Raw genomic sequence first — 22,046 nt, 5'->3', positions numbered from 1 at the left:
TTTTAATTAAACTTGAAGTGACCCTTTTCACTCCAGGCTCAAAGCCTATTTTCACTTTCCTTTTAACTTTAATTTATGGCCGTGGAAGCTGAGACTGTACAGAGTATATTTTATTATTTACAATGTTGTATTTATTGTATTGCTTGAGTTTTGGTGAAAAGCTCTAATTCATTACATCAAAAAAAATGGCAACTAATTTATTTTAATGTGCTAAATCTGACTTGCATAATAAATGTACTAAATTACATAACCAGTGGTACAAGAACATGGAGTGACTTTGTGGTTTTAAAACATATTTCTGTGAATGGAGTTTCCTAGAATTGTCTGGTTGCTTGTGTCTGATGTCTGCAGAATATACCCATGGATTCATCCGGGTCCAAGCATCCGCCTCATTTGCTGTGCATATGGTAACTTAATAGGAACAATGACACCTGGGGGCAGATGTATGAAGCTCTGGGAAGTGATAAAGTGGAGAGTGATAAACGACCAACTAATCAGCTCCCAACTGTCAGTTTTCAAACCAGCCTATAACATGACAGTTGGGAGCTGAGTGGTTGGTCGTTTATCACTCTGCACTTTATCACTTTCCAGAGCTTAGTACATCTGCCCTCTGGTGAGTACAGTATATAGTTTATAAACAGGAGGTACCTCTAAATGATGTTACGGAACCCATGTCTCTAAGGCACAATGTAGCTATCGTTTGAGATGGTTATGAGTCTGATTCAAAGATAGGTACACCATGGCAATATTTACACAGTTGACCGATTATTGGCATATGGATCATGGTCGCACTGTGCACTCACCAAGGTACCATAGTAATACCGCTCGCACAAAGTGATTGACAGTCAGGGATTGTTTTGGGAGTGGTTTATGGGGAGTGTCAACAAAAATGCAGGCGTGTCACAACCGTTTTGGGGGGGGCAGGTCAGCCTACAATTGCGATCCTGTATGCAAAAAAACAGTGTCTCATTTCCTTAGGCCATTCTGCACAGCCATAGTGTTACTCAAGTGGTCCATTATCGAATGATCTGCGACCTCCGCTACATGTGTATAAGCACTTGCTTAGATCTGCATGGTTGCCGGTGGGCATCTCATTGTTATTCCAGGCTGATATAGCATTAGCATATTTTTGCACAACGTACAGGAGTGCAGCTGTTGTTGCATTAGGGTACATCTCTGATTCAGACCCTATGTACATCTAATCCTACATATACATCTAATGCTGTGAACAGTGTTTATGAGCATAAAAAGGTCTACATACTGTAATACATGGAACGATTTATTGTTGTGACTGTTGGAATTTCATACAAATAACCTGTGTAGTACACCATACTAACCAGGGCCGCCATCAGGGGGGGACTGCCGGGACTGGAGTCCCGGGCCCAGACACTGGCAGTACTGGAGGGGGCCCATGCCCACTCCTACCCCCAATGCACAGCCCACACTACCTCCCCTTCCCCTTCCCATGGACCAGCCCGATTCCCCTCTTCATTCAATGAATTATTACGCCTCACCTTAACCAGAAATTACTTCATTTTTTATGGTAATTTCTACCTACAGACCCACGGATGTGCCATGGGTTCATGCGCAGCTCCGACGTATGCCAATGGCTTTATGTATCGTGTGGAGCAAGATCTATTCTTCAGCAATACCATCTATGCTGACAGGATTAGGTTCTTCACACGGTACATAGATGACATATTCATAATTTGGCTTGGTAGCAGGGAGGAGTTCACACATATGATGACTAGTATCAATATGTTGGACAGTGACATCAAGTTCACATATGAAATACACGCTAATGAGGTCCACTTTCTAGATGTCTTAGTTAGACTCAAAGAAGGGATGATACAGACATCCATATATAGAAAGCCGACTGATAGGAATACCCTGTTATTGCCCACAAGCTTTCATCCAGGTAATCTCAATAAAGGATTGCCATATTCTCAGTTTTTGAGGATACACAGGATATGTAGCGATCCCGATGATGAGTCAAGAGAACTTGACATCATGACACAGAAATTTGAGGACAGGGGCTATTCTAGAGAACTGTTACTTAAAGCTAGAACAAGAGCTTTAGCCACTCCAAAGGATGCTTTGCCTAATACCCAACAAATTAGTGTGGGTCAACAGTTTTAGCACAGCGAGTGACCACATTATTTGTGCAGCAAAACGTTTCTGGCCCATGATCAACAAAGATCAGAGTCTTAACAGTCTGAAAAATACATCGTTGCTGCCCTGTTACAAAAGGGATAAGAATATTCGTGACTGGTTGGTACATAATGACATCACTGGTTTTAATTGTACCCCCACCACTCACTTTTTGACTAAAAAGCCAGGTAATTATAAATGTTTGGGCTGCACTACGTGTGGATACTTAGAAACAGGAGACAGTTTTGTCCACCCGCATACAGGATACAGATACAAAATCAATAATATATTGACTTGTACCAGTCAGTTTGTTGTTTATTTTATCCGTTGTCCCTGCGGCTTATTGTATATTGGCAAAACCACTCGACAGTTCCGTGAAAGGATGGCCCTACATAGGTCTGCCATTCGATTAGCCCTTTCTGGTAAAGAGAACGATCAACCTGTGGCCCGACATTTCCGTTCACACAGACATAACCTGTCCACCCTAAGATATAAAATGATTGATCAGGTTTCTGACAATCACAGAGGTGGTGACAGGGCCCGTAAACTATTGCAGAGAGAAGCATTCTGGATTCATCGTCTCAATACTTTACAGCCGCATGGTCTGAATGAGACTTTATCCTTATCCTGCTTTAATTAATTTTTATCCTTGACACCCACACAGATATGTATACATATTTCTTTTTCTAGATATTTTTCCTTAAATATTTGAGCGTTTTGTAGGTAGTCATTTTCTATAGTACACATCCTCTAGTTCAGATATAAATTATCTCAACTTAGATTTGTAATCAGCTTTAATCATATAGGTCATTTTCCTTGATCTTTATTTTGTATATCGCCGGTAGGATCTATTTTATTATGGTCTTGTATTGGTGTTGGTGTAATCACGTCATTTGCATCTTCTGGTTTCCATAGTAACTGGGACTCTCGACGTCGCGCCAGCTGCATAGTGCTACGCGATGACGTCAGATGCCCCCTGCTGACGGATGGAGCCAGCAGCACTCGTGGTGCTTTCTTACATGTTATTTAGGTAAGTGTTTTAGTGTTTTGTATTGTCTTACTGATGAAAATCATTGTAATGATTGAAACATTGAAGTAAACTAGGTTCTTTGTAACCAGCCTTATATTCTTTACTGGGGAGTGCCGCTGCCACTGCTGCCTCTATATATATATATATATATATATATATATATATGTATATGTATATATATTTATATTAGGGATGAGCGGGTTCGGTTCCCTGAGAACCGAACCCACCCGAACTTCGGGGATCCGGGGCGATCCGAGCCCAAGCTCGGATCTCCCTGTCTGCCCCGGATCCCTCTCCCGAGGCAAAACCTCGAGATCTGCTGTCGGATCTCGAGGTTTTGCCTCGAGCGGCCATTTAAAAAAAAATGCCTTTGCCTTTAATGGGCAAAGTGCTGATTGGCTGACAGAGCCGTCTGTCACGGCTCTCAGCCAATCAGCATTATGGTGCTCATTTGCATGTAGCACGGACTCGTGAGATCCGTGCTACATGCATCTGTGTGATTGACAGTGACACAGAGCACAGATGGGTCAGTGAGACCCGTCTGTGCTGCTGTGTATTTCAATGACACAGATGCACGCACGGACCAGGAGATCCGTGCTACTTGCATCTGTGTCATTGACACAGAGCACTAACGGGTCCGTGAGACCCGTCTGTGCTGCTGTGGTAAATAAAAAAAAAAAACCTGTGTAAAAAGAGAAAAAAATGGCGTGCCCCCCCCCCAAAAAAAGAGCAACCAGCCCCGGGCATTAGTGACCCAGTGCTGGGTGTGCTTAAATACAGGGGACAAACGACATAGGGGTCCCCTGTACTTAAACACAACCAGCACCGGGCTAGTCAGAACCAGAGCTGGTTGCCAAAATACGGGGGACAAACGACGTAGGGGTCCCCCGTATTCTGCGCAACCAGCTCTGGGCTCTGATCCGGTCCTGGTTCTGGAAATACAGGGGAAAAAAATGAGTAGGGTTCCCCTGTATGTTCCAGAACCAGCACTGGACTTTTTCTAGCGGGGGGCTGATGCCACAGCCAGGGGAGCCCTTTCACCGGGCCCCCCAGCCGCAGCATCAGCCCTGACCGCTAGTCAGCCCAGGCCGGGGATCCCTGGAGAGCTGGGGACCCCCCCAATAAAGGGGTCACCCTCTCCAGGGCACCCCAGGCCCAGGCTGATAGCCCGGGGCTATCCCCGCCACCCCAGGTGGCGGTGGGTGGCGGGTTGATTGTGTGGTGTGGTGTAAATAAAGAATATCAAACATTGTCTTTACAAGTAGAACTGCAAGTCCCAGCAAGCCTGCCCCGCATGCTGGTACTTGGAGAACCACAAGTACCAGCATGCAGGGCATTAAGGGCCCACTAGTACCTGTAGTTCACCTGTAAAAAAATGTTTAAAAAAAACACAGGACACACACACCGTGACAGTATAAGTTTATTAAACATACATACACACACACACACACACACACACATGTACACATACTCACCTATGTAACCCTGTAGCATCGGTCCACTTGTCCGGTAAAGTATCCATAGGGGACCTGTGAAAAAAAACATACTCACCATCTCCTATGCGAGGTTCTGTCCTCTTCGTTCCAAAGTAGGCATCCCCGGACTTGGCAAAAAAAAAAAAACGAAAACGCGATCCACGAACTTAGTACCGTTCTATAGAACGGTACTTCCCGAATGAGAGCTTAGCGGCGGGGTATCACCATGGAAACCCCGCTGCTAAGCGTTCATTGGCTGAGAGAGGCCATCTCCCGTCTCTCAGCCAATGAACGGCTCCCTCCATTGTAGTCAATGCTGGGAGCCGCAAGGTTATTAAAGTTTACCCTGCGGTTCCCACCATTGACTACAATGGAGGGAGCCGTTCATTGGCTGAGAGACGGGAGATGACCTCTCTCAGCCAATGAACGCTTAGCAGCGGGGTTTCCATGGTGATACCCCGCCGCTAAGCTCTCATTCGGGAAGTACCGTTCTATAGAACGGTACTAAGTTCGTGGATCGCGTTTTCGTTTTTTTTTTTTGCCAAGTCCGGGGATGCCTACTTTGGAACGAAGAGGACAGAACCTCGCATAGGAGATGGTGAGTATGTTTTTTTTCACAGGTCCCCTAGGGATACTTTACCGGACAAGTGGACCGATGCTACAGGTTACATAGGTGAGTATGTGTACATGTGTGTGTGTGTATGTATGTTTAATAAACTTATACTGTCACGGTGTGTGTGTCCTGTGTTTTTTTAAACATTTTTTTTACAGGTGAACTACAGGTACTAGTGGGCCCTTAATGCCCTGCATGCTGGTACTTGTGGTTCTCCAAGTACCAGCATGCGGGGCAGGCTAGCTGGGACTTGCAGTTCTACTTGTAAAGACAATGTTTGATATTCTTTATTTACACCACACCACACAATCAACCCGCCACCCACCGCCACCAGGGGTGGCGGGGATAGCCCCGGGCTATCAGCCTGGGCCTGGGGTGCCCTGGAGAGGGTGACCCCTTTATTGGGGGGGTCCCCAGCTCTCCAGGGATCCCCGGCCTGGGCTGACTAGCGGTCAGGGTTGATGCTGCGGCTGGGGGGCCCGGTGAAAGGGCTCCCCTGGCTGTGGCATCAGCCCCCCGCTAGAAAAAGTCCAGTGCTGGTTCTGGAACATACAGGGGAACCCTACTCATTTTTTGTCCCCTATATTTCCAGAACCAGGACCGGATCAGAGCCCAGAGCTGGTTGCGCAGAATACAGGGGACCCCTACGTCGTTTGTCCCCCGTATTTTGGCAACCAGCGCTGGTTCTGACTAGCCCGGTGCTGGTTGTGCTTAAGTACAGGGGACCCCTACGTCGTTTGTCCCCTGTATTTAAGCACACCCAGCACTGGGTTACTAATGCCCGGGGCTGGTTGCTCTTTTTTGGGGGGGTGCACGCCATTTTTTTCTTTTTTTACACAGGTTTTTTTTTTTTTTTTTACCACAGCAGCATAGACGGGTCTCACGGACCTGTCATTGCTCTGTGCCAATCACACAGATGCATGTAGCACGGATCTCCCGGGTTCGTGCTACATGCAAATGGGCACCATAACGCTGATTGGCTTCCTGTCTGCCACTGCAGTGCCACTCCTAGATGGGCCACGTGTTTGTGCCGCCCCCTTGTGTCGCTTAGCATAGTCATCCAGCTTCCTCGGTACAACCTTTTGGCCTAAAAACAATATTGTGAGGTGTGAGGTGTTCAGAATAGAGTGGAAATGAGTGGAAATTAATGTTATTGGGTTTATTAATAGCGTAGGAACAAAAAAAGGCCCATTTATGTGATTTTAGCGTTTTTTTTTTATTTTTTAAGAAAAAATCCAGATCCAAAACACAAAACCCAGAACCCAAAACACGGAAGGGTGGTTTTGGCAAAACCAATCCAGATCCAAAACACGAAGAAAGATCCAGATCCAAAACCAAAACACAAAACACGAAAAGTGTCCGGTGCACACCCCTAATTTATATATATGTATGTATGTTTGTTAGTGTGTAATGTGTATATAAATATATGTGTATGTATGTGATAGTGTGTATGTATGTGTCTGTATGTGTTAGACTGTATATATGTGTGTGTATGTTAGTGTGTATATATTAGGGGTGAGCGGGTTCGGATTTCTGAAATCCGAACCCCCCCGAGCCCCCCCGATCCGAGTCCGATCCGAGTCAGGCTCGACTTTTCCCGCCTGACTCGGATCTGAAATCGAGGCAAAACATCATCATCCCGCCTTCCGAGTCTCGCGGGTTTTGGATCCTATATAAGGTACCCGCGTCGGCGCCATTTTCTCACTCGGCTGTGGACAGTGAAGAGGGAGGGTGGGAGTTAGGGCTGTGTAGTGTAGTGTAGTGTAGTGCTGCTGTTGTCCACTACTTCAAAGTCCATAGGGGCTGGCTGTGTTGTGCTGTGCTGCTGTTGTTAATAGGGGCTGTGTCCACTACTTCAAAGTCCATAGGGGCTGGCTGGACTGTGTTGTGCAGTCAGTTCTCCACAGGGGCTGTGTCCACTCCAAAGTCCTGTGCAGTGTCCCAGTCCTAAAGGGGTGCTGTAGTGTTGTCCAGGGGGTGCTCTGTCCATCAGGGGTGCTCCCCCCAAGTGCTAAAAAAATAATATATTTTCTGTGTTTGTGAATTGTGTGCGCAGTAGCCGCACGTGCATCAACAAAGTAGTGCCAAGCGTGCGCCTGTGTCATAAGTAAAGGGCCGGCTGGCTTGACCGTTAAAGGGTGCTTTAACCCCCAAAGTACACTCCAGTCCAAACCAAAAAAAAATAATTTTCTGTGTTTGTGAATTGTGTGCGCAGTAGCCGCACGTGCATCAACAAAGTAGTGCCAAGCGTGCGCCTGTGTTATAAGTAAAGGGCGGGCTGGCTTGACCGTTAAAGGGTGCTGTAACCCCCAAAGTACACTCCAGTCCAAATCAAAAAAAATATATATTTTCTGTGTTTGTGAATTGTGTGCGCAGTAGCCGCACGTGCATCAACAAAGTAGTGCCAAGCGTGCGCCTGTGTCATAAGTAAAGGGCCGGCTGGCTTGACCATTAAAGGGTGCTGTAACCCCCAAAGTACACTCCAGTCCAAACCAAAAAAAAAAATATTTTCTGTGTGTGTGAATTGTGTGCGCAGAAGCCTCACGTGCATCAATAAAGTAGTGCCAAGCGTGCGCCTGTGTCATAAGTAAAGGGCCGGCTGGCTTGACCGTTAAAGGGTGCTGTAACCCCCAAAGTACACTCCAGTCCACACCAAATAAAAAATTATTTTCTGTGTTTGTGAATTGTGTGCGCAGTAGCCTCACGTGCATCAACAAAGAAGTGCCAAGCGTGCGCCTGTGTCATAAGTAAAGGGCCGGCTGGCTTGACCGTTAAAGGGTGCTGTAACCCCCAAAGTACACTCCAGTCCAAACCAAATAAAAAAATATTTTCTGTGTTTGTGAATTGTGTGCGCAGTAGCTGCACGTGCATCAACAAAGTAGTGCCAAGCGTGCGCCTGTGTCATAAGTAAAGGGCCAGCTGGCTTGACCATTAAAGGGTGCTGTAACCCCCAAAGTACACTCCAACCCAAAAAAATATATATTTTCTGTGTTTGTGAATTGTGTGCGCAGTAGCCGCACGTGCATCAACAAAGTAGTGCCAAGCGTGCGCCTGTGTCATTAGTAAAGGGCCGGCTGGCTAGACCGTTAAAGGGTGCTGTAACCCCCAAAGTACACTCCAGTCCAAACAAAATAAAAAAATATTTTCTGTGTTTGTGAATTGTGTGCGCAGTAGCCGCACGTGCATCAACAAAGTAGTGCCAAGCGTGCGCCTGTGTCATAAGTAAAGGGCCGGCTGGCTTGACCGTTAAAGGGTGCTGTAACCCCCAAAGTACACTCCAGTCCACTCCAAATAAAAAAATATTTTCTGTGTATGTGAATTGTGTGCGCAGTAGCCTCACGTGCATCAACAAAGAAGTGCCAAGCGTGCGCCTGTGTCATAAGTAAAGGGCCGGCTGGCTTGACCGTTAAAGGGTGCTGTAACCCCCAAAGTACACTCCAGTCCAAATAAAAAAAAAATTATTTTCTGTGTTTGTGAATTGTGTGCGCAGTAGCCGCACATGCATCAACAAAGTAGTGCCAAGCGTGCGCCTGTGTCATAAGTAATGGGCCGGCTGGCTTGACCGTTAAAGGGTGCTGTAACCCCCAAAGTACACTCCAAACAAAAATAATATATATTTTCTGTGTTTGTGGACTGTGTGCGCAGTAGCCGCACGTGCATCAACAAAGTAGTGCCAAGCGTGTGCCTGTATCATAAGTAAAGGGCCGGCTGGCTTGACCGTTAAAGGGTGCTGTAACCCCCAAAGTACACTCCAGTCCAAACAAAATAAAATAATATTTTCTGTGATTGTGATTTGTGTGCGCAGTAGCAGCACGTGCATCAACAAAGTAGTGCCAAGCTTGCACCTGTGTCATAAGTAAAGGGCCGGCTGGCTTGACCGTTAAAGGGAGCTGTAACCCCCAAAGTACACTCCAGTCCAAACCAAATAAAAAAATATTTTCTGTGTTTGTGAATTGTGTGCGCAGTAGCTGCACGTGCATCAACAAAGTAGTGCCAAGTGTGCGCCTGTGTCATAAGTAAAGGGCCTGCTGGCTTGACCATTAAAGGGTGCTGTAACCCCCAAAGTACACTCCAGTCTAAACCAAATAAAAAAATATTTTCTGTGTTTGTGAATTGTGTGCGCAGTAGCAGCACGTGCATCATCAAAGTAGTGCCAAGCGTGTGCCTGTGTCATAATTAAAGGGCTGGCTGGCTTGACCGTTAAAGGGTGCTGTAACCCCCAAAGTACACTCCAGTCCAAACCAAATAAAAAAATATTTTCTGTGTTTGTGAATTGTGTGCGCAGTAGCCGCACGTGCATCAACAAAGTAGTGCCAAGCGTGCGCCTGTATCCCATAAGTAAAGGGCTGGCTGGCTTGACTGTTAAAGGGTGCTGTAACCCCCAAAGTACACTCCAGTCCAAACCAAATAAAAAAATATTTTATGTGTTTGTGAATTGTGTGCGCACTAGCCGCACGTGCTTCAACAAAGTAGTGCCAAGCGTGCGCCTGTGTCATAAGTAAAGGGCCGGCTGGCTTGACCGTTAAAGGGTGCTGTAACCCCCAAAGTACACTCCAGTCCAAACCAAATAAAAAAATATTTTCTGTGTTTGTGAATTGTGTGCGCAGTAGCTGCACATGCATCAACAAAGTAGTGCCAAGCGTGCGCCTGTGTCATAAGTAAAGGGCCGGCTGGCTTGACCGTTAAAGGGTGCTGTAACTCCCAAAGTACACTCCTGTCCAAACCAAATAAAAAAATATTTTCTGTGTTTGTGAATTGTGTGCGCAGTAGCTGCACGTGCATCAACAAAGTAGTGCCAAGCATGCGCCTGTGTCATAAGTAAAGGGCCGGCTGGCTTGACCGTTAAAGGGTGCTGTAACCCCCAAAGTACACTCCAGTCCAAACCAAATAAAAAAATATTTTCTGTGTTTGTGAATTGTGTGCGCAGTAGCCGCACGTGCATCAACAAAGTAGTGCCAAGCGTGCGCCTGTGTCATAAGTAAAGGGCCGGCTGGCTTGACCGTTAAAGGGTGCTGTAACCCCCATAGTACACTCCAGTCCAAACCAAATAAAAAAATATTTTCTGTGTTTGTGAATTGTGTGCGCAGTAGCCTCACGTGCATCAACAAAGTAGTGCCAAGCGTGCGCCTGTGTCATAAGTAAAGGGCTGGCTGGCTTGACCGTTTAAGGGTGCTGTAACCCCCAAAGTACACTCCAGTCCAAACCAAATAAAAAAATTTTTCTGTGTTTGTGAATTGTGTGCGCAGTAGCCGCACGTGCATCAACAAAGTAGTGCCAAGCGTGCGCCTGTGTCATAAGTAAAGGGCCGGCTGGCTTGACCGTTAAAGGGTGCTGTAACCCCCAAAGTACACTCCAGTCCAAACCAAATAAAAAATATTTTCTGTGTTAGTGAATTGTGTGCGCAGTATCCGCATGTGCATCAACAAAGTAGTGCCAAGCGTGCGCCTGTGTCATAAGTAAAGGGCCGGCTGGCTTGACCGTTAAAGGGTGCACTCACCCCCAAAGTACACTCCAGTCCACTCCAAATAAAAAAATATTTTCTGTGTTTGTGAATTGTGTGCGCAGTAGCCTCACGTGCATCAACAAAGAAGTGCCAAGCGTGCGCCTGTGTCATAAGTAAAGGGCCGGCTGGCTTGACCGTTAAAGGGTGCTGTAACCCCCAAAGTACACTCCAGTCCAAATAAAGAAAAAAATTATTTTCTGTGTTTGTGAATTGTGTGCGCAGTAGCCGCACATGCATCAACAAAGTAGTGCCAAGCGTGCGCCTGTGTCATAAGTAATGGGCCAGCTGGCTTGACCGTTAAAGGGTGCTGTAACCCCCAAAGTACACTCCAAACCAAAATAATATATATTTTCTGTGTTTGTGGACTGTGTGCGCAGTAGCCGCACGTGCATCAACAAAGTAGTGCCAAGCGTGTGCCTGTATCATAAGTAAAGGGCCGGCTGGCTTGACCGTTAAAGGGTGCTGTAACCCCCAAAGTACACTCCAGTCCAAACAAAATAAAAAAATATTTTCTGTGATTGTGATTTGTGTGCGCAGTAGCAGCACGTGCATCAACAAAGTAGTGCCAAGCGTGCACCTGTGTCATAAGTAAAGGGCCGGCTGGCTTGACCGTTAAAGGGAGCTGTAACCCCCAAAGTACACTCCAGTCCAAACCAAATAAAAAAATATTTTCTGTGTTTGTGAATTGTGTGCGCAGTAGCTGCACGTGCATCAACAAAGTAGTGCCAAGTGTGCGCCTGTGTCATAAGTAAAGGGCCGGCTGGCTTGACCATTAAAGGTTGCTGTAACCCCCAAAGTACACTCCAGTCTAAACCAAATAAAAAAATATTTTCTGTGTTTGTGAATTGTGTGCGCAGTAGCAGCACGTGCATCATCAAAGTAGTGCCAAGCGTGTGCCTGTGTCATAATTAAAGGGCTGGCTGGCTTGACCGTTAAAGGGTGCTGTAACCCCCAAAGTACACTCCAGTCCAAACCAAATAAAAAAATATTTTCTGTGTTTGTGAATTGTGTGCGCAGTAGCCGCACGTGCATCAACAAAGTAGTGCCAAGCGTGCGCCTGTATCCCATAAGTAAAGGGCTGGCTGGCTTGACCGTTAAAGGGTGCTGTAACCCCCAAAGTACACTCCAGTCCAAACCAAATAAAAAAATATTTTATGTGTTTGTGAATTGTGTGCGCACTAGCCGCACGTGCTTCAACAAAGTAGTGCCATGCGTGCGCCTGTGTCATAAGTAAAGGGCCGGCTGGCTTGACCGTTAAAGGGTGCTGTAACCCCCAAAGTACACTCCAGTCAAAACCAAATAAAAAAATATTTTCTGTGTTTGTGAATTGTGTGCGCAGTAGCTGCACGTGCATCAACAAAGTAGTGCCAAGCGTGCGCCTGTGTCATAAGTAAAGGGCCGGCTGGCTTGACCGTTAAAGGGTGCTGTAACTCCCAAAGTACACTCCTGTCCAAACCAAATAAAAAAATATTTTCTGTGTTTGTGAATTGTGTGCGCAGTAGCTGCATGTGCATCAACAAAGTAGTGCCAAGCATGCGCCTGTGTCATAAGTAAAGGGCCGGCTGGCTTGACCGTTAAAGGGTGCTGTAACCCCCAAAGTACACTCCAGTCCAAACCAAATAAAAAAATATTTTCTGTGTTTGTGAATTGTATGCGCAGTAGCCGCACGTGCATCAACAAAGTAGTGCCAAGCGTGCGCCTGTGTCATAAGTAAAGGGCCGGCTGGCTTGACCGTTAAAGGGTGCTGTAACCCCCATAGTACACTCCAGTCCAAACCAAATAAAAAAATATTTTCTGTGTTTGTGAATTGTGTGTGCAGTAGCCGCACGTGCATCAACAAAGTAGTGCCAAGCGTGCGCCTGTGTCATAAGTAAAGGGCCTGCTGGCTTGACCGTTAAAGGGTGCTGTAACCCCCAAAGTACACTCCAGTCCAAACCAAATAAAAAATGTTTTCTGTGTTTGTGAATTGTGTGCGCAGTAGCAGCACGTGCATCAACAAAGTAGTGCCAAGCGTGCGCCTGTGTCATAAGTAAAGGGCCGGCTGGCTTGACCGTTAAAGGGTGCTGTTACCCCCAAAGTACACTCCAGTCCAAACCAAATAAAAAAATATTTTCTGTGTTACTGAATTGTGTGCGCAGTAGCCGCACGTGCATCAACAAAGTAGTGCCAAGCGTGCGCCTGTGTCATAAGTAAAGGGCCGGCTGGCTTGACCGTTAAAGGGTGCTGTAACCCCCAAAGTACACTCCAGACCAAACCAAATAAAAAAATATTTTCTGTGTTTGTGAATTGTGTGCGCAGTATCCGCATGTGCATCAACAAAGTAGTGCCAAGCGTGCGCCTGTGTCATAAGTAAAGGGCCGGCTGGCTTGACCGTTAAAGGGTGCACTAACCCCCAAAGTACACTCCAAACCAAATAAAAAAATATTTTCTGTGTTTGTGAATTGTGTGCACTGTGGCTGCACGTGCATCAACAAAGTAGTGCCAAGCGTGCGCCTGTATCCCATAAGTTAAGAGCCGGCTGGCTCATTTCTTAAAGGGTGGTGTAACCCACAAAGTGCACTACTCTCCAGCAAAAATTAAAAAAAAATTTCTGTGTTTGTGTGCGCCTTTGCCGCAAGTATATATCAATATAACATAAATGGAGGACCAAACTTTCTACGAAAAAAATAAAATAGGGAAAGATCAAGAACCACTTCCTCCTAGTGCTGTTGCTGTTGCTGGGAGTTGTTCATCATCCCAAAGAGGAAGTAGGAACACCACTACTTTTACTAAACAATTGACCCTCCAACAGTCCCTAGCGATGAGGATGAAGTACGACAGCAGACATCCTGAAGCAAAACGTATAACTGAGGCCTTGACTGCTATGTCGGTGTTAGATGTGCATCCGGTATCCGCCATTAGTGCAGTGGGATTTAGACAATTGATGGAGGTAGTGTGTCCCTGGTTCCAAATCCCGTCTATATTCCACCTGCATCCTCAAAGCAGCAGCGACAAGCATGCGTCTGTCTGTTAAAGGGTGGTGTAACCCTCAAAGTGCACTCCACAAACAATAAAAATATTCTTCTTTTTTCTCTGTCTTTGTGAAATGTGTGGGCTGTAGCCGCACCTGCATCCTTAAAGCAGCAGCGACAAGCGTGCGTCTGTCTGTTAAAGGGTGGTGTAACCCTCAAAGTGCGCTCCACAAACAATAAAAATATTATTTTTTTTTCTGTCTTTGTGAAATGTGTGTGCTGTAGCCGCACCTGCATCCTTAAAGCAGCAGCAACAAGCGTGCATCTGTCTGTTAAAGGGTGGTGACACCCTCAAAGTGCGCTCTACAAACAATAAAAAAATTCTTCTTTTTTTTTCTGTCTTTGTGAATTGTGTGGGCTGTAAGCCGCACTTGCATCCTCAAAACAAGCGTGCGTCTGTCTGTTAAAGGGTGGTGTAACCCTCAAAGTGCTCTAAAAAATAAAAAACTATTTTTTTTATGTGTTTGTGACTTGTGTGCGATGTAACCGCACATGCATCAACATAGTAGCAGCACCAAGCGTTCACCTGTGTCATAAGTCAAGGGCCAGTTTGGACATCTGGTCCGGACTGAAGGACATGCCAACAATTTCTGACAAGTCTACTGTCACTGCATATGATACTGTCCACAAAGCAGCAGCGACAAGCGTGTGTTTGTCTGTTAAAGGGTGGTGTAACCCTCTAAGTGCGCTCCACAAACAATAAAAATATTCTTCTTTTTTTTCTGTCTTTGTGAAATGTGTGGGCTATAGCGGCACCTGCATCCTTAAAGCAGCAGCGATTAGCGTGCGTCTGTCTATTAAAGGGTGGTGTAACCCTCAAAGTGCGCTCCACAAACAATAAAAATATTCTTCTTTTTTTTCTGTTTTTGTGAAATGTGTGGGCTGTAGCTGCACCTGCATCCTTAAAGCAGCAGCGACAAGCGTGCGTCTGTCTGTTAAAGGGTGGTGACACCCTCAAAGTGTGCTCCACAAACAATAAAAATATTCTTCTTTTTTTTTCTGTCTTTGTGAAATGTGTGGGCTGTAGCCGCACCTGCATCCTTAAAGCAGCAGCGACAAGCGTGCGTCTGTCTGTTAAAGGGTGGTGACACCCTCAAAGTGTGCTCCACAAACAATAAAAATATTCTTCTTTTTTTTTCTGTCTTTGTGAAATGTGTGGGCTGTAGCCGCACCTGCATCCTTAAAGCAGCAGCGACAAGCGTGCGTCTGTCTGTTAAAGGGTGGTGTAACCCTCAAAGTGCGCTCCACAAACAATAAAAAAATTCTTCTTTTTTTTCTGTCTTTGTGAATTGTGTGGGCTTTAGCTGCACTTGCATCCTCAAAGCATCAGCGACAAGCGTGCGTCTGTCTGTTAAAGGGTGGTGTAACCCTCAAAGTGCGCTCCACAAACAATAAAAAAATTCTTCTTTTTTTTCTGTCTTTGTGAAATGTGTGGGCTGTAGCCGCACTTGCATCCTCAAAGCAGCAGCGACAAGCGTGCGTCTGTCTGTTAAAGGGTGGTGTAACTCTCAAAGTGCGCTCCACAAACAATAAAAATATTATTTTTTTTTCTGTCTTTGTGAAATGTGTGGGCTGTAGCCGCACCTGCATCCTTAAAGCAGCAGCGACAAGCGTGTGTCTGTCTGTTAAAGGGTGGTGACACCCTTAAAGTGCGCTCCACAAACAATAGAAAAATTCTTCTTTTTTTTTCTGTCTTTGTTATTTGTTTGGGCTGTAGTAGCACTTGCATCCTCAAAGCAGCAGCGACAAGCGTTCGTCTGTCTGTTAAAGGGTGGTGTAACCCTCAAAGTGCCCCAAAAAATAAAAAAATATTTTTTGTATGTGTTTGTGACTTGTGTGCGATGTAGCCGCATGTGCATCAACACAGTAGCAGCGCCAGGCGTGTGCCTGTGTCATAAGTTAAGGGCCGGTTTGGACATCTGGTCCGGACTGAAGGACGTGCCAACAATTTCTGACAAGTCTACTGTCACTGCATATGATACTGTCCTCAAAGCAGCAGCGACAAGCGTGTGTCTGTCTGTTAAAGGGTGGTGTAACCCTCAAAGTGCGCTCCACAAACAATAAAAATATTCTTCTTTTTTTTCTGTTTTTGTGAAATGTGTGGGCTGTAGCTGCACCTGCATCCTTAAAGCAGCAGCGACAAGCGTGCGTCTGTCTGTTAAAGGGTGGTGACACCCTCAAAGTGTGCTCCACAAACAATAAAAATATTCTTCTTTTTTTTTCTGTCTTTGTGAAATGTGTGGGCTGTAGCCGCACCTGCATCCTTAAAGCAGCAGCGACAAGCGTGCGTCTGTCTGTTAAAGGGTGGTGTAACCCTCAAAGTGCGCTCCACAAACAATAAAAAAATTCTTCTTTTTTTTCTGTCTTTGTGAATTGTGTGGGCTTTAGCTGCACTTGCATCCTCAAAGCAGCAGCGACAAGCGTGCGTCTGTCTGTTAAAGGGTGGTGTAACCCTCAAAGTGCGCTCCACAAACAATAAAAAAATTCTTCTTTTTTTTCTGTCTTTGTGAAATGTGTGGGCTGTAGCCGCACTTGCATCCTCAAAGCAGCAGCGACAAGCGTGCGTCTGTCTGTTAAAGGGTGGTGTAACTCTCAAAGTGCGCTCCACAAACAATAAAAATATTATTTTTTTTTCTGTCTTTGTGAAATGTGTGGGCTGTAGCCGCACCTGCATCCTTAAAGCAGCAGCGACAAGCGTGTGTCTGTCTGTTAAAGGGTGGTGACACCCTTAAAGTGCGCTCCACAAACAATAGAAAAATTCTTCTTTTTTTTTCTGTCTTTGTTATTTGTTTGGGCTGTAGTAGCACTTGCATCCTCAAAGCAGCAGCGACAAGCGTTCGTCTGTCTGTTAAAGGGTGGTGTAACCCTCAAAGTGCCCCAAAAAATAAAAAAATATTTTTTGTATGTGTTTGTGACTTGTGTGCGATGTAGCCGCATGTGCATCAACACAGTAGCAGCGCCAGGCGTGTGCCTGTGTCATAAGTTAAGGGCCGGTTTGGACATCTGGTCCGGACTGAAGGACGTGCCAACAATTTCTGACAAGTCTACTGTCACTGCATATGATACTGTCCTCAAAGCAGCAGCGACAAGCGTGTGTCTGTCTGTTAAAGGGTGGTGTAACCCTCAAAGTGCGCTCCACAAACAATAAAAATATTCTTCTTTATTTTCTGTCTTTGTGAAATGTGTGGGCTGTAGCCGCACCTGCATCCTTAAAGCAGCAGCGACAAGCGTGCGTCTGTCTGTTAAAGGGTGGTGTAACCCTCAAAGTGCGCTCCACAAACAATAAAAATATTCTTCTTTTTTTTCTGTCTTTGTGAAATGTGTGGGCTGCAGCAGCACCTGCATCCTTAAAGCAGCAGCGATATGCGTGCGTCTGTCTGTTAAAGGGTTGGTGACACCCTCAAAGTGTGCTCCACAAACACTAAAAATATTCTTTTTTTTTCTGTCTTTGTGAAATGTGTGGGCTGTAGCCGCACCTGCATCCTTAAAGCAGCAGCGACAAGCGTGCGTCTGTCTGTTAAAGGGTGGTGTAACCCTCAAAGTGCGCTCTACAAACAATAAAAAAATTCTTCTTTTTTTTTCTGTCTTTGTGAAATGTGTGGGCTGTAGACGCACCTGCATCCTTAAAGCAGCAGCGACAAGCGTGCGTCTGTCTGTTAAAGGATTACATCGGTGACAGCATCCAAGTAGGCATGTCAGACAGTCCGCACCTGTACTGGCAGGAAAAAGAAGCAATTTGGAGGTCCCTGTACAAACTGGCTCTATTTTACCTGAGTTGCCCCCCCTCCAGTGTGTACTCCGAAAGAGTGTTTAGTGCAGCCGGGAACCTTGTCAGCGAAAGGCGTAGGAGGTTGCTTCCACAAAATGTGGAGAAGATGATGTTCATAAAATGAATTATCAACTCTTCCAGGGAGACCAGCCTCCAGAACGTACAGAGGGACCTGTGGTTGTGGATTCCAGCGGGGATGAATTAATACTCTGTGAGGATGAGGATGTACACAACACTGAAGAGGGTGAGGAATCGGTGGATGAGGAGGATGAGGACGACATCTTGCCTCCATAGAGCCAGTTTGTGCAGGGACAGAATAATTGCCAGCTTGTTTTGTGGGGGCCCAAACGAACCAATCATTTCAGCCACAGTCGTGTGGCAGACCCTGGCACTGAAATGTTTGGTTTGTTAAAGTGTGCATGTCCTGTTTATACAACATAAGGGTGGGTGGGAGGGCCCAAGGACAATTCCATCTTGCACCTCTTTTTTTTCTTTGAATTATGTACAGTTTGGGGCCTAGTTTTTCAAACTGCCATCCTGTCTGCCACTGCAGTGTCACTCCTAGAAGGACCACGTGTTTGTGCCGCCCACTCGTATCTCTTAGCATAGTCATCCAGCTACCTCGGTGCAACCTTTTGGATATAAAAACACTATTGTGAGGTGTGAGGTGTTCAGAATAGACTGGAAATGAGTGAAAATTAAGGTTATTGAGGTTAATAATAGCATAGGAGCAGAAAAACCCGCAAATTCTGTGATTTTAGCTGTTTTTATGCTTTTTTTCAAAAAAATACAGATCCAAAACACAAAACCCAGAACCCAAAACACGGAAGGGTGGTTTTGGCAAAACCAATCCAGATCCAAAACATGAAGAAAGATCCAGATCCAAAACCAAAACACAAAACACGAAAAGTGGCCGGTGCACACCCCTACTTTAAAGTCATATGCAGGAGTAGAGAAATAAAGTGGTATATTTTTATAAGAGAAGGTCTAGCGCCCAAGTTATTCAAAATAACTGTTGCTGCATAATGTCTATCTATACGTGTGACAGTTATTAGCCTGCATGGGCAGGGACCCCCTTCTCAGGTATTGCCCACAACCTGGAGAGCTAGCCTGAGGCAATAGGGGGTGTATCACTCCAAATGCACCTATGTACCACACTGCACACTGAAGGAGGGTTACATATATATCTATATAATATATATATATATATATATATCAGAAAATAACTGAGTTCACTCACCAGGGCTTCTCTTCAAAAGTGTAAAAACACCTACTTCAATAATCGCAACATTGGTGCTGTAAAAGAGTCGACGTTTCGACCGCACAAATACAGTCTTTTACAGCACCAATGTTGCGATTATTAAAGTAGGTTTTTTTACACTTTTAAAGAGAAGCCCTGGTGAGTGAACTCAGTTCTCCTCTGTTATGGATATGGTGGTCGTGTGTCATCATTGAGGTATCACCCCAGGCAAAGTCTGATCGTTAAATACACAGTGAGAGCTGGCTGTCATTTTTTAAATATGTATATATATATATATATATATACTGGTTGAGTCTCCGATATCCAAAAGGCTTGGGACCAGGGGTATTTTGGATAACGGAATATTCCGTATTTTGGAATATTTGCATATCATAATAAAATATCTTGGGAATGGGACCCAAATATACACACAGAATGCATTTATGTGTTATATATACACCTTGTACACACAGCCTGCAGGTCATTTTATACAATATTTTCAATAATTTTGTGGCTCAAACAAAGTTTGTGTACATACATAAAATTCAGTTATGTTTCATATACACCCTATACACACAGCCTGAAGGTAATTTTATGCAATATTTTTTATAATTTGTGCCTTAGACCAAGTTTGTGTACATTGAACCATCAAAAATCAAAGGTTTCATTATTTCAGTCAAGCCAAAAACATTCCGTATTTCGGAATATTCCGTATTTCGGAATATTTGGATATGGGAGACTCAACCTGTATATATGTAGATACACTGAGAACCCCCTCGCCCAGAAAATCCCATGTTTGCCCCTGTCCTTTTTTCAATATAATTTTTTTTTTCCTTTGGAGTCGGAAGGAAGAGGTCAGAGGAGCTGCGGCATGTGAGGAGCAGCGCCAGCCAGACCTGGAGGAGAAGCCCGAAGGAGGGCTCATTCTTCGAGGCGAAAAGGTAAGTCATGACTCATGAAACTCAGTGGTAGCAGGGGAAGGGGGGTGGAGGGCCCAGGGGCCCTGCCTATTTTGTCAGTCCTGGGCCCCACAATTTCTAATGGCAGCCCTGATACTGACCATCCAATTGCAATTTCTGAAAACATAGTATCAGTTTTCACCTTCCGAGGGGGTGCCACCAAACTGCCGGCTCCTCCTCAGTGACCGGGTGCTGCACTGTGATGATATTGTGCAGCTCCCAGCTCCCGGTCACTGAGAAAAAGTCGACAGTGCAGGGAAGGTTTCTGGGGGCAGTTACAAATAATTGCTCAATTATGTGAACATCTGTATTGTGTGTGGATTGCGTGCGGCTCTTAATCAGGCCCTTGGTATTTTTTATTTGTTGTTTATTGTTAGACCGTCTTATTGTTGAATATTCCTCAAAGTCATTGTCTCTTTTTAGTGATACAGTTTGTGATTGTCTCCCTCCTTTGTTTATATATTTCACTATTTTTAAATCTAACAATGGACAATTAACGGTATACAATAAAAATGAAAGATTATCAAAATTATATCACAGAGTGCTATTACACAAGCTGGTTACTTCCTTTCCCCTTTATTTATTTATGATATTTCTACAAACAATCCTGCCAGAGGCAAATCATCTTCTTGGGCAGGTTTGTCGGTGGGATCACTGGGTTATAAGCACACAGTTAGCGTATATAGGATTTCTAATATTTTTATGGGGGAAAGTCGGGATGGTGCTTTCTGTTCTAAAGTATGGTCTCTCATGGGATTGCAACTGTTTTTCAAACTTAGTAAATATATATTCCCCTCATAGTCTACTGGAATATGAATAAACTCAAATTAATTATATTGCATTAAATGCGTCCAGTTTGTGTTTTATATTCCATACTATTATGTGGGTTGACTGCAACCTCTCTAAAAATTCACAGTTGACTCTGGCCACTGGAGATTGAAGATTTCAGATCTACAGAACATATAATAGGGACCTATTTATCAAGCTCCAAAAAAATCTGATGAAAAATGTCTGTTTTCACAGGAGAAATTGTTTTATGCTATTTATCAAAGTCTATTGCCAGCAGTGGCTATCTTCAAGTATCTCCAGCTTCTAAATAAGCTGCTTAGGTGTAACCTGTATCTTGTCTAAAGTAAATGCATATTATTATCATCATTTATTAATATGGTGCCACATGGGATCGGCAGCAACTTACAGAGTACGTAAATAGAAGAATCAGTATGAACTAGTGATGTGCGGTCAGGTGAGGCAGAGACTTTCCTATCATACTTAGGTATACTCCAGAGTTTTGACTATAAAAATGACAAGACAAATATAAAAAAAATATTATAACTATCTTCTTTGTATTTTTCTAATAATTTTTATAGTCAAAACTCTGGAGTGAGGCACTGCCTCCCCTGTCTACCTTTTCCGCACTTCCCTGATCAAAACTCACCAAATTTCCAGCACTATATACTGTTGCACCTTTGTATAATGCCCACATGAACCCTCTTGTTCATATATCTATGTATAACTCTGGCTCTGATACTAGCCCATGCCTCCCCAGCCATCTACCTCACCGCACATCACTGGTATGAACAAAACAAGAAAAAAGTGATTTACATTACAAAACATTGCAGGACATGGACAAGGTTAATAAACATTTCTGCATCAGCTGTCATAATACCCAAATAAGAAGCGGGGTGGCCAAATCCCAAAGTTTGTTGCTGTTTTTGGCAGTAGGAAGGTTGATGACGGTGTAAGCGAGGGAAGTAAAGCACATGAGGGAAGAGGGCCCTGCTTGTGAGAGTTTACAATCTAAAGATTAAGCTATTGACTTCTCTGTTGTCTCTTCCGCTCATAGATTTCCTTAGCTGGGATCCACTGGATCCATAGGAGCAGGAATTATTGGTGCTGCTTTTGTCAGTGGACGTGCCACCCTTTAGTATCTGCGGATGGAGCGCTTTACAAATTAGACAGTTGTTCCTATAGTCTCTGCCCGATAAAGACTAATACAACATGCCAAATGTGGCAAAACTATGTTAAGGAACTCATCCGAAATTACAATCTCCTTGACCATGGAATTTCCCAAGGCCTATCATTTGTAGATAGACATTCTGCCATGAAGAGATGCCCATAAGTGTCTGGGAGAAGTGGCATTAGGTTCACGATAGGAGTTTTGACTTTATTTACCTTGACTAAAGTGGCATCGGTCACTAGCATCACCAATTGCACTGAGTATGGAGGATACTGTAGGAAGGCATCCGGTTCATCAATCTCCTTTACAGTATTGCTGGTATAAGAGCAATACTGGAC

This window comes from Taudactylus pleione, unplaced genomic scaffold, assembly GCF_031769625.1.
Source record: "Taudactylus pleione unplaced genomic scaffold, aTauple2 ptg000198l, whole genome shotgun sequence".
NCBI lineage: Eukaryota > Metazoa > Chordata > Amphibia > Anura > Myobatrachidae > Taudactylus > Taudactylus pleione.
Note: the sequence above shows the minus strand (reverse complement) of the source record.